The sequence below is a fragment of the Photinus pyralis genome, unplaced genomic scaffold, assembly GCF_008802855.1.
Source record: "Photinus pyralis isolate 1611_PpyrPB1 unplaced genomic scaffold, Ppyr1.3 Ppyr1.4_LG2, whole genome shotgun sequence".
In the NCBI taxonomy this organism is placed as follows: Eukaryota; Metazoa; Arthropoda; class Insecta; order Coleoptera; family Lampyridae; genus Photinus; species Photinus pyralis.
This window is the reverse complement of record NW_022170403.1, coordinates 6,065,175-6,076,692: the sequence shown is the minus strand read 5'-3', so window position 1 is coordinate 6,076,692 and position 11,518 is coordinate 6,065,175.

Genomic DNA, 11,518 nt, shown 5'->3' with positions numbered 1-11,518 from the left:
ATTTGGTCAATGAGATATGAAGCATTTCACAAAGTTTTAAAATCTACTGCAAATTCTGTAACTTCCAGAAAAAATATTCTTCTTACATTAGCTACTAAACAGCAGCTCAGACTTTCATATAGATTTTTAAGTAGACAAGGGTTTAATGACAACATTACTTGTGGAAATTTTGAGGATCTTGCATCATTAAAAGATTTTTTTATTTTGAAACAATTACTCGAAAAGAATCAAATAGAAATTGATAATCTGTTTCATACGTCTTGGCTAAAAGTAAATAGTTTTGAATATAAATTAGGGTATGCTTCTCAAATTAATAATGACGAAGAAACTGATCTACCCTCGGATCTACCACAGTTTGGCACAATAAAATACATACTTGGAAACAAAATGCAAAATATATTTTTTTTAATAATTCAGCCACTTCATTTAATCGGTCTAAATACTCATATCGGTGGATACGAAGTGTTAGATTCTATGTCAACGCATGATTCAATAAATTTGATCGTTATGCCCATAGACCGCCTTCCAAACCACTTATGTCATAACATTCATACTATGGCAAACGGAACTAAAGTCATATGTGCCCTTCAATAAGGATCATGTTTTATTTTTTTTCTATATACGACAATACTATTTTTATTGCCAAAGAATGTGTTATTAAGTTTTTAATTTTTGTTTTATATATTATATAATATTGTATATTATGTATAGTTTCCACCTAGCACTGAAATAAGTAGTATTACATTAAATAAATATATATTTGCTTAGAATAAACGTTTTTTCTATTGAAATAAATTTTATTACGAAAAGTAATAAATATCTTTTAATATAAACAAAAATTACTTTGGTTGAAACAAGTTTAAAGTTTGTGCTAAATAAATTGACCCATAGGCTGAATAATAGGTTCTTTGCAATAAATAAATCATTTTTTTGAACAAAACTCCTCTTTATTTGAAACAAAGTGTTTTAAGTCTCGATTCAAATAATATTTTGTTACATTCAATACATTAATTGCATTCAATTAAAATATATCGGTTTTACGCCAAAGAGATGACCAAGTTACGTTGAAAAAATGCATAGTTTATTCAAAGACCAAATTATTTACATCGTGTATCTTTATAGCATTAATTGAACATAATATTTTATTGAAGAAATCAAACAAACTATTTAGATCAGTGAAATAAATATTTGCTTCGCCATATACAAACAACAATTTTTGTTTCGTGTAAATAAACCTTTTTCTCTGTGTATGTGTTGAGCGTCACAGGACAATTTCGACATGTTTTTAGTGGAAACAAAAAATCGAAAGAACAGCTGTTCTTCATATCCCACTTGGTAGGAAACAACAAACGCCGCATCAACATCATCAGGAACTTTTGCATTTTCTAAACAAAAATTTTCCAACTCGCCAAGACTCATAACATTGGATCCATATTTTACTTTTCTTAATGAAGACAAGTAATTATTGAGCTGAGTCTTACTTGGTAATGCAATTTGCTTTTTAATTAATATATCAAGAACCTTTTTTGGTTTTATTTTTGAATCAAAATTAAAGAGAGACTTGATTTCCTCTTTTACCTCATTGGATATTTTACTTTTTACTCTTGTAACAATTACATTACACGTATGGGCTAGTTGAGATCGGTATAAATGGACCTCACTTGTAGTAGAGGGATAATGTAGGTACACACCTGCAGCGCATTGCTCCGCTCTTTTTTTTACTTTGTTACATCGAAAAATTTCACTTACATTTCCTTCTGTGTCCACATTTTTATAAGTAAAACTCCACACCTGCTCCATCTGAACTGCAGCTACTGCAGACGCCTTATTCTCGAACACTTTTTCCATTTCCCATTGCTTGTCTACCTTCTTCCTCCTTTTCGTGATCGCCTCTTCACTTTCACTTTCGGAACTTGTTTCATAGTCTGGTACATCTTCCATATCGTACCGTTCCAGTCGCAAGGAAACCTACAGCACGAATCACTTAATATTTTTACTTCTCTGAAACTATAATAATATCGCGCCGAGCGCATATAAAGCGTTACATCTGGTGCGTTCGGTTTCGAGCGCGGATCGATTTTTTTGCTCTAAATCGTTCGGAAACTACCTCTAGGATCAGATGCGCATCGTTCGATAACTAGATCTAGAGCAGAAAGATCGCGCTCCGTTTGCTCCGATATTTTTGAGCGAGCTCACGTATTTCAAACAGCTGATTGAAGGAAGTAGGGTTAGAATAAGTTATTTTGTTTTGAACGTACGTGGTATGAATCGCGAGCTCCTTCCTTTTTTAATTAATTTCTCGAACGAAATTTTTTTTAATATGAATCTGATGACGAAGAAATGGGGAAAAGCTAACATACACATCCCAAAGGTTCCAAATTTCGTGGAAGAAATTGTTCCTCGATTTCAATCATATTATTTCAAGCAAAACTTTCGATTGCTGCTCTGCTACATTTGACAAGTTTATTGGGGTACTTACATCAGATTAAGATTATCAAGAACACAAACGCATTGATGGTCATCCTGAAACTAAATTTAGATAAACAATTACTAATTACCATTTGGTACTTAGCGAATATGGAAAGCTTCAGGTAAGTACAGGTAAAAAATATTGTGTATTGAGGAATAACATTTTGACTAGGTCAGTGGCTTCAAGATTCAATGTAAGTAAATCGACATGTTGGGATGTCCTGCAAAGAACTGCACATAGATTATTAGAGGTGAATAGATTGTATGGTATTATACGATGGCCTTATGAAAATGAAGCTCTAGAAACGATGAGAACTTTCCAAAGAAGAAGCTCTATACCAGGTGATACTCGTATTGTTCTACTCGAGATGTTTTTGCAATATTTCCTTATGATGTAGGTATCATTAGTTCAGGGAATAGAGCAGGGGTCGGCAACCTTATCCAGCGTAAGGGCTCATTCTAAAATAGTTTACTCATGAAGGGCGCATGAATGGTGAACGCAAATCAAATGTTACATAAGGACAAAACAAGATGTTTATTACAACAGGAATACATACAGTTAATATAAGTCTGTTGCAGAGCTGTCACAAATCGTTTAAAAAACGATTTAAATCAAAGATCAAAGATGCATTTCATTTTAACAAATGATTTAAATCTAAGATACTTTTGTCAATAAGAAAGTATTTAGATAATAAATCATTTTGGGATTTAAATATTTTTTGTGATTTAAATCTTTTTAGAAAGTATTTAAGATACTTTCAATGTATTTAATTCATTCAAAAAGGTTTAAATCCAATTTTGTTAATTTAAATCACTTATAAAGATTTAAATCATGTAATGATTTAAATCTTTCCCGATGATTTAATCGTTTTGTGAAATGATTTAAATCGTTTTGTGACAAAATGTTTATAAAGGATTTAAATTCAATAAAACTGATTGGTCTGATGCTCTTGCTCGTAACTCTCCACATCACTCTCCAATATAGCTACCATTTCTACCGTATCTTATTGTTATTATTTATTAAATTAAAATATGTATTTTTTTGCGAAAGAAATTTTAAAAAACCAAGACATCGTCAATCTCTGTATACTAGATTTTGTAATAAATACATATAAACGTCTACCGAAATAAAAGCCGGGTTTATATTTTAGACTGCAAAGGTTTATTGAAAATAATATACATCAAATTCACAAAACTAAACGATATAACAACCAATCTATACAAGAAAACAAAATTATATCTACTTATATTTTAAGTTAAGTAAGTGGTATTAGCTTTTAACAAAACAAGATTTTCAAAATTGTTGTCAGTTAATGCGTGTCGACGAGGTGAATTTATAAAAGTGGCATAAGAGAACATTCTCTCCACTGGAGCCGAGGAAGGTAATGTACAATTATATTTTAAGAAAATTTTTTTTAAGACACTATATTTGTGTAAAATATGAATGTCATTGGAAGGATCCTGTAGGTACTGCAGCAATTGTAATTCAAATTCATTAAAAGCAGAATTTTGGTGTTGATTTTGCTCAAAGATATCTGCAACGGTTGTTAGCTCAAAAAAATCATCTACCTCATTTTGAACACTTATTGGTTTTGGTGCATTATTATCTTCAGCAGTTATAAATTCCTTTGCAGCGTTAATTATCATATTTTTTACATGATTTTCTTGAATATTTAAGCTGGTATTTTTCAAACAATGAATCCATCTTAGCTTGAATTTTGGTATTGGTGTTGTGGCTATCATAGCCATCTCTGATTGGGCGGTATATTTAAAATATACAGAAAATCGAGATTCAATGGAACTAATACATACATCAACCAAGAATCCGAGATGTCGTAGATTTAAAGATTTCATTTTCTCATACTTCACATGTAAACTTCCTATAGTAGGCAGAAGTGTTCCAAAATATGTATGTTTATCTCCTTGAAGAATGTCTATGGCTAATGCCAGAGGTTCTAGTATAGTTACATATTCTTCCAAATATTCTATTTCATTCTCTTTAAGGCTATGATTTTTTATGCCTAATCTTTCGTACAAGATATTTAATTTTTCCTTTTGTTTCAAAATTTGCTTCAAAGAGTCGTAGAAACTGTTCCACCTAGTAGCACCAGGGTAGCTAAGATGATGCCCTAGTACCTTTTTTATTTCCTCCGCAGATTTTGGACGTCCTGATTTATTCCACAGTTGCGTACACTTATTGATTATATTTGTGTGCTTGGATCTTAAACTATGATTCTGGTTTATTGAGTTCATAATGTCAGTTGTAGCAATGAGGTTGAGAGTATGAGTGGAGCATCTAAAATGATTTGGCAGTTGAACCTGTACAAATTCGTCTTCATCTTCTATTATCTCAGAAGGCTGGAAAATAATATCGTCTAAATCAGTATTGTCGGGATTCTCGTTGTCTTCATCGTCATCAACATGAATATTCGGTATTGTGTTTAAGAGGAGGCGCGTCTCCAATTGTATGCCATATTCCTTGAAGGCCTTCACGAAGTTTGACCCATTATCTGTGACGATACCTAATATTTTAGTAACGTCTAGTCCAAACTCAGTATAGATTTCCTCAAGCAGCTCCCCTATTTTATCAAAAGAGTGTGTACCAGAAAAACGCCTACACGCTAGAGCCACTGATTTCCTTTCCAAGGTGTCTGCATCAATCCAATGACATGTGACGCCCATAAAACTCCTTTTTTTAGATGACCATATATCAGCTGTACAGCATACGAACTGACAGTTTCCAAGAGAAGTTTTAATTTCTTCAACCATGTCTGTTTTTAAAAGTTCAATTTTTTTCATAGCGGTGGATCTAGACATTACATTTAATTTCATTCCGTCAAATAATTGCACAAAATAAGGGTTACTGATTACAGAAACTGCGCTCATTGAATGTACAATGAACTGGATAATTCGGTGATCAAACTGCTCTTGCGATATATTTTTTGGTTGAGCGAAAGAAGTCTTAATATCTCTTTGTGTTTTGATAAGAGTCTTGGGCTCTTCTGGTTCTTCACTTGTCTTCGGTTTGACTCCACGTGATTTGGATGTTGCTCTCTTATGACTTTTGTAAGTAACATAATCTTGATATGCTGTTGGATGTTTAGTTTTCAAATGCCTGAGGAAATTGGTAGTGGAAGTAGTTCTACCTTTTATTAATTTTTTGCTTGAGCACGTCTGACACTGGGCAGATATTGTCGAATTTTCACCATGACTCTGGATGGCAAAAAATCTTCCATCAAATAGAGCGGACTCATTTTGAAATTGCGGCTGCGAGTTACTGCTACTAGCCCCGCTAAGGGTTGTACTCGATTCAACATCACTATCGACAATATCAAATTTACTATGCGGTGACTTGACCTTTGCTTTAAAGAAATGTGTTAACTTCTTTTTCTTTAATTTTTCTAGTTCGGAGGTACCTGGTATATATTCGGGATCTTCCGAATCATCTGTGGGTTCGAAAGGATCCATGATATCATCTTCAGACAATGTGTTACCATTTGCCTCCATTTCTTCTATAGTTGTTTTGTCTGCCATGCCCGTATACGCAGTATATGCGTATTGACTATGAATACTCAAAAATAGTTTGAAATATTTAAAACAATATATTTTTTCTACAATCGATATCCAAAGTAGGCATTTGCGCTCGTATTTGACAACGCAAACGTCATCTTTTTCAAGGAATGTCACCTTGTCGCTTATAAGCGACAAAATAGGAAAAAACTCTCGCTCTCTCAATTATTAACTATCAATCAATCAATCAAATATGCATTGCTCAGAGTATCAAATGACAACGAGTAAATGACATCTAAGATGATCTAAGATGTCACATCTTTAATTTGAGTGAAAGATGCAAAATTTTTGGAAATATGTGGACTGCTCGATTGTAGAAAAAAATCTTGTGAGTAATTCGAGCGCAAATTTTCGATTTCAAGAGATTGCCGCGCTCCTTCGTCGCGCGTCAACTGTCTCTTTCAATCAACAATATAATTTTGCGCTCTTATTACACAAATAGCTATTTTATTTACAAAAACGGCTATGCTACCGTCCTCAATTAAAATGCGATGCGGTATGTATGTATGTACCAAAAAATCAAAAATGAGTTTGTCATTTATTTATATGGATTAGTAGTAAGTATTAAAGTAACTTAACTTACATTACTACATAGTATGGTAGCGGTATCTAATTATTTGAAATTCATTTTACCGTATGTATAAAAGTAACATATTTCCTGAATGAAACAGCGGTATGTACGGTCATTGACAAAAGTAATGATCGCCAAATAGGTGAACATTGTCGCGTTAGTAACATACCTCTCCCTACTGGGTTGATTTGCCAAAAAGTCACTGCAGATTCTACATATTCGGCGATCATTACTTTTGTGTCAATGACTGTACGTACGGCTCCACTGAGTTCAAAGTAAAAATTTTAAAAAGCGGTATGTGCTGGTGCTGGCGCAAATTTGTGTAGGTACATACATATCGCGTTTTCACTAAGTAGGTACGCAAAACTATTTTGAACCTGGACATACATTTTACTCTATTCCAATTAGAATTACCAATACCTCTGTACACAATTAAAGCGGTACGTGTAAGTGTAACAGTAAATTGTGATTTTATAGCTTACAATTTTTACATAATGAAAATACAACCTAAATTATCAGTGTTATAAGTTTCTATTGCAATATTGCATTATTATAATCCCAAACATTCATACCTTTCGCCTTCAAAATTATATGAAATGAAATGCCACACACTAAACTTTGAACGCGCTATTCTCAATTTTACCTTGCTTGCCCATACCGCATTTCAATTGAGGACGGCAGTATCCGTGACAACCTAACCTTATTTAATAAAAATTAATTATCGAAAATAGTATTAGAAATCATAAATAGTCACTTACTTACCTTTTCGAGTTTTGTACTACAGCAGCCAAACGAACGTTTACTAACAAGTCACAAAGACAGTAAACACAACTTACACAACTCACATGGACAGCTCTGCAATAGGTGCATGCGACGCGACGGATAAATGGTAAATTAGCTTAGTCAGGTTGAAACAAATCAGGAGAATTTGTTAGTATGTATTTAAATCGTCTCTAAAAGATTTAAATCACTCGGAAACGATTTAAATCTTTTCGAAAGTATTTAAATCATTTTAAAAGATTTAAATCATATTTTTAAGTTCAAAATCAAAGATAGTTTTCGTGAAGATTTAAATCTTAAATCAAAAATCATTTTCCGTAAAAAGATTTAAGATCAAATGATTTAAATCGAAAAAAGTATTTAGTTCATTAAATAGATTTAAGTCTTATTAAAAGTGACAGCTCTGGTCTGTTGTTACAAAGATTAAGTACTACTTGCTAGTTAGTGTGATCCCTGACCTTGCATTTCTTCCGACAACTTGATGAAATTCGGCTCATAATTTGAAGTACCTGTCCTCATACAATGGTCCAAATTTACATTTGTCATTCTGTTTCTATATTTTGATTTCAAGTGCTTCATTGTTGAAAATATAGATTCGCATGTGTAAGTTGATGCACTATAGGCGTGTATTTTAAGAGATAATCCTCTTAAAATAGGATACTTATTTGAATCAACGATATTCCAAAAGTTTTCGTCTCGCATGTATGATTTCAGGTTCAAGTCGTTCTTCATGGTTACTATTTCCAGCTCTAATTCCTCATAATTTTCTATGCCAAAATAGTTTTTGATCTTTTGCGAAATATCACCTTCTGCAAATGGGTTAATTATGAACTCCAAGATTGGCTCAAGATTATAAAATTGTTGAAAACGAGAATTAAATTCGTCCAAAAGTGTATCTAAATGAGGCACAAAGGGAATTGTATTAATATCCTTTTCACATAAATTGAGGTCGTCGAAAACTTTCTTTAAATTTGGAAAGTGTGATGTTGAATTTTTCAATAAATGAGATTTCCATAGAGTCAGTTTGGCTTTGAATGTATTCACTGATCCAACCATCTTCGCAATATGACGATTTTTCCCCTGCATTTCCAGATTTAGTTCATTGAGTTTTATTGTTAAATCAGTGAGAAACCCCAAATCTGCAAGCCATGAGTTATTAGTCAACTGTGGATAATCTTCCCCTCTTGTTGCCAAGAACTGTTTAATTTCGTTTATTAAACTGAGAAAGCGTACAAGCACTTTGCCTCTGCTCAGCCATCGAACTTCTGTATGCAATAACAAGTCCGCATACTCGACATCTTCATCTTGCAAAAGCTGACGAAACAAACGGTGTTGCATTAAAGCAGCCCTAATAGAGTTTATTATCTTTACGACAATTTTCATGACGTGTTCGAAACGAAGAGTTTTGGCACACAATGCCTCTTGGTGGATGATACAGTGATAATGAGCGAATCGAGGAAACATCTCATTTGCCATACACAGTGCAACGAAGCCATTTCTATTGCCTATCATTGCAGGCGCACCATCAGTAGCTATGGCAGCCAACTTTTTTAATGGCAATTGACTTTCTTCTGCAAAGTTTATAAATGCATCGTAAATATCTTTTCCTTGTGTGCGACCCTTCAGCGGCAACAACTTTAAAAATTCTTCTTTTGTGGTAAAATCATTAAATACCATTTTAATAATAACACATAGCTGTGCAATGTCGGTAATGTCGGTGGACTCGTCGAGTTGAAGAGAAAAAAACTTACACTTTTTAATATCACTTTCCAACTCCGATTTCATATCAATAGCGATAACTTCTATTCTTCTCGACACTGTCCTGGCTGACAATGGTATCGCTTCAATAGCTGAAATAATTTCACTTTTGTTTTTAAAAATGTCAAAAACAGAATCAGCAGCCGTTAAAAAGGCTTCCTTTATTATTTCTCCGTCTACAAAAGGTTTTTTCTTTTTAGCCAACAAATGAGAAACCTTTAAAGATGCAATAGTAGCACTTTTCGAAAGTTGAACTGGTCTGGTGAAAACACTTTGTTGTTTTGTCAGATTTGTCTTCAATTCTCCGACACGTTTCTTTCGGATTTCAGTATTTGGGGGAAAACTATTGTTACACGACGAATGCACAGTATTGAAGTGTCTTTCAATGTTACTTTTTTTAGGCACTGCTACACTGGCGTTGCATAATAAACAAATACTTTTTCCGTTAAACTCTATAAAGAAGAACTGTTCTTCCCACTCTTTATTAAAATAGTAAGTCCTTGGTCTTTTACTCATGTTAAAAGCACAAATTAACAAACCAGTACTACAAATAATTATGTAGGTAGGTAGCGCACTGATCACGAAACACGAATGGCAAGTTGTTACTGAATACGAAGATACAGTGTTACCAAGTATTTTTTCATCAGTATCGCCAACATAAGCGCCACCTGTTAGCCAAATGTAGCCAACCTTACAATTTAAAAAAAACGCACAATTAAAAAATCATTTTATTGGTATTTTAATTAAATTTATTACATCTTTACATAACATAGGTAATCTTATTCAATAATTGAAATGCACGGTACATTAAATTCTTCAAATGCCGATAGAATTTCTATATCTGCTTCTTCTAAAGCATGAGTTTGCGAAGTATTAGTGCTTGGCCGATTAATGTACATGTCACTATTAAAAAGCTGTAACATTTCAGCAGTGGCTTTAAACGCATTACAACACGTTCCGTCCCTATATGATCGTACCCGAATGCGCAATAAACTAGACAGCATCTCAAACTGCATTCGGTTACGTAACTTTGTCTTTACCGCATTCATAATGCTAAATACACGTTCAACTACAGCGTTTGAAGTTGGCAAAGATAACAATGTTAGGACAAAGTCAGCTAACTCCTTAATAATAAAAGAACCTCCTGCGTCTGTATAAGTGTACATTTTTTTGGGTAGCCAAACTTTATCGCCAGTCGCCAAATGTAAAATGTGTGCGCCAGAAATGCGATGTAAGTAGCCCAAATGGCTATAAATCGCCAACATTGGCAACACTGCGGAAGATACGAGCGCTCGTGTGTTGTGGGCACATCAAAAAGTTCTCGCGGGCGCACGCGCGCCCGCGGTCACAGCGTTGCCGACCCCTGGAATAGAGGGTTTTAACTTGCAAAATGAGAAGTAGTTTCAATTTCTTTTGCATGTCATATACAGTCTTCTGGTGGTTAAGAATCTAAGTTTTCGACCTCTCACTCCTTGTGCTTCCCCCGTACCACCCTCAAAACCCCTGAAATTTGGGTGGTTTCTTAGTTTTTCAATTATGTCTTTTTAATGGTTCACTTTAGAAAAAAATATTGTTATCAGAAATTATAGACCATAAAATTCTACAGAAGTTTGATATACACTACTTTTTTGTAAAATGTTTATTAAAAAAAGATATAGAGCTTGAGAGTTATATTTTTAAGAATTCTGAAATTTCTATGTAGATGTTTTAACCAAATTTCATACTTTATCTCTATAATTAAGAGTTTTATGACAAAATATCTTGAACTTATCGTGGTATAAATACCCTTACGCTGCACCCTTACCAAAGGGGATGCATAATAATTCAACTTTCAACCCTTGCTAATGGGGTATTTGAATCACTGTGAGATTGTAGCGCTTTCTAATATACTTTTGAAATTAAAAACTTGTCTCACTTCAGTTCAGTTTCACCCCCCCCCCGCGCGGTAAAAATGGATATTTAAACGCTCTTGTAAAGTTAGTCAGAGAGTACAACGCTTATTACATATGTGTTCTATTCCTCTTTAAATATCTATTCCTACCGTGGATGGGGGGAGGGGGACGGGGGATCGGGGATGAAGGATTTTAAGGATGAAGCTGAACTGAAGTGAGATAATTTTTTTGTTTCAAACGTATATTAGAAAGCCCTACAATTTCACAGTGATTCAAATATCCCCACTAGCAAGGGTTGAAAGTTGAATTATTATGCATTCCCTTTGGTAAGGGTGCAGCGTAGGGGATTTATACCACGATAAGTTCAAGATATTTTCTCATAAAACTCTTAATTATAGAGATAAAGTATAAAATTTGGTTAAAACATCTACATAGAAATTTCAGACTTCTTAAAAATATAAGCAACTCTGAAGCTCTA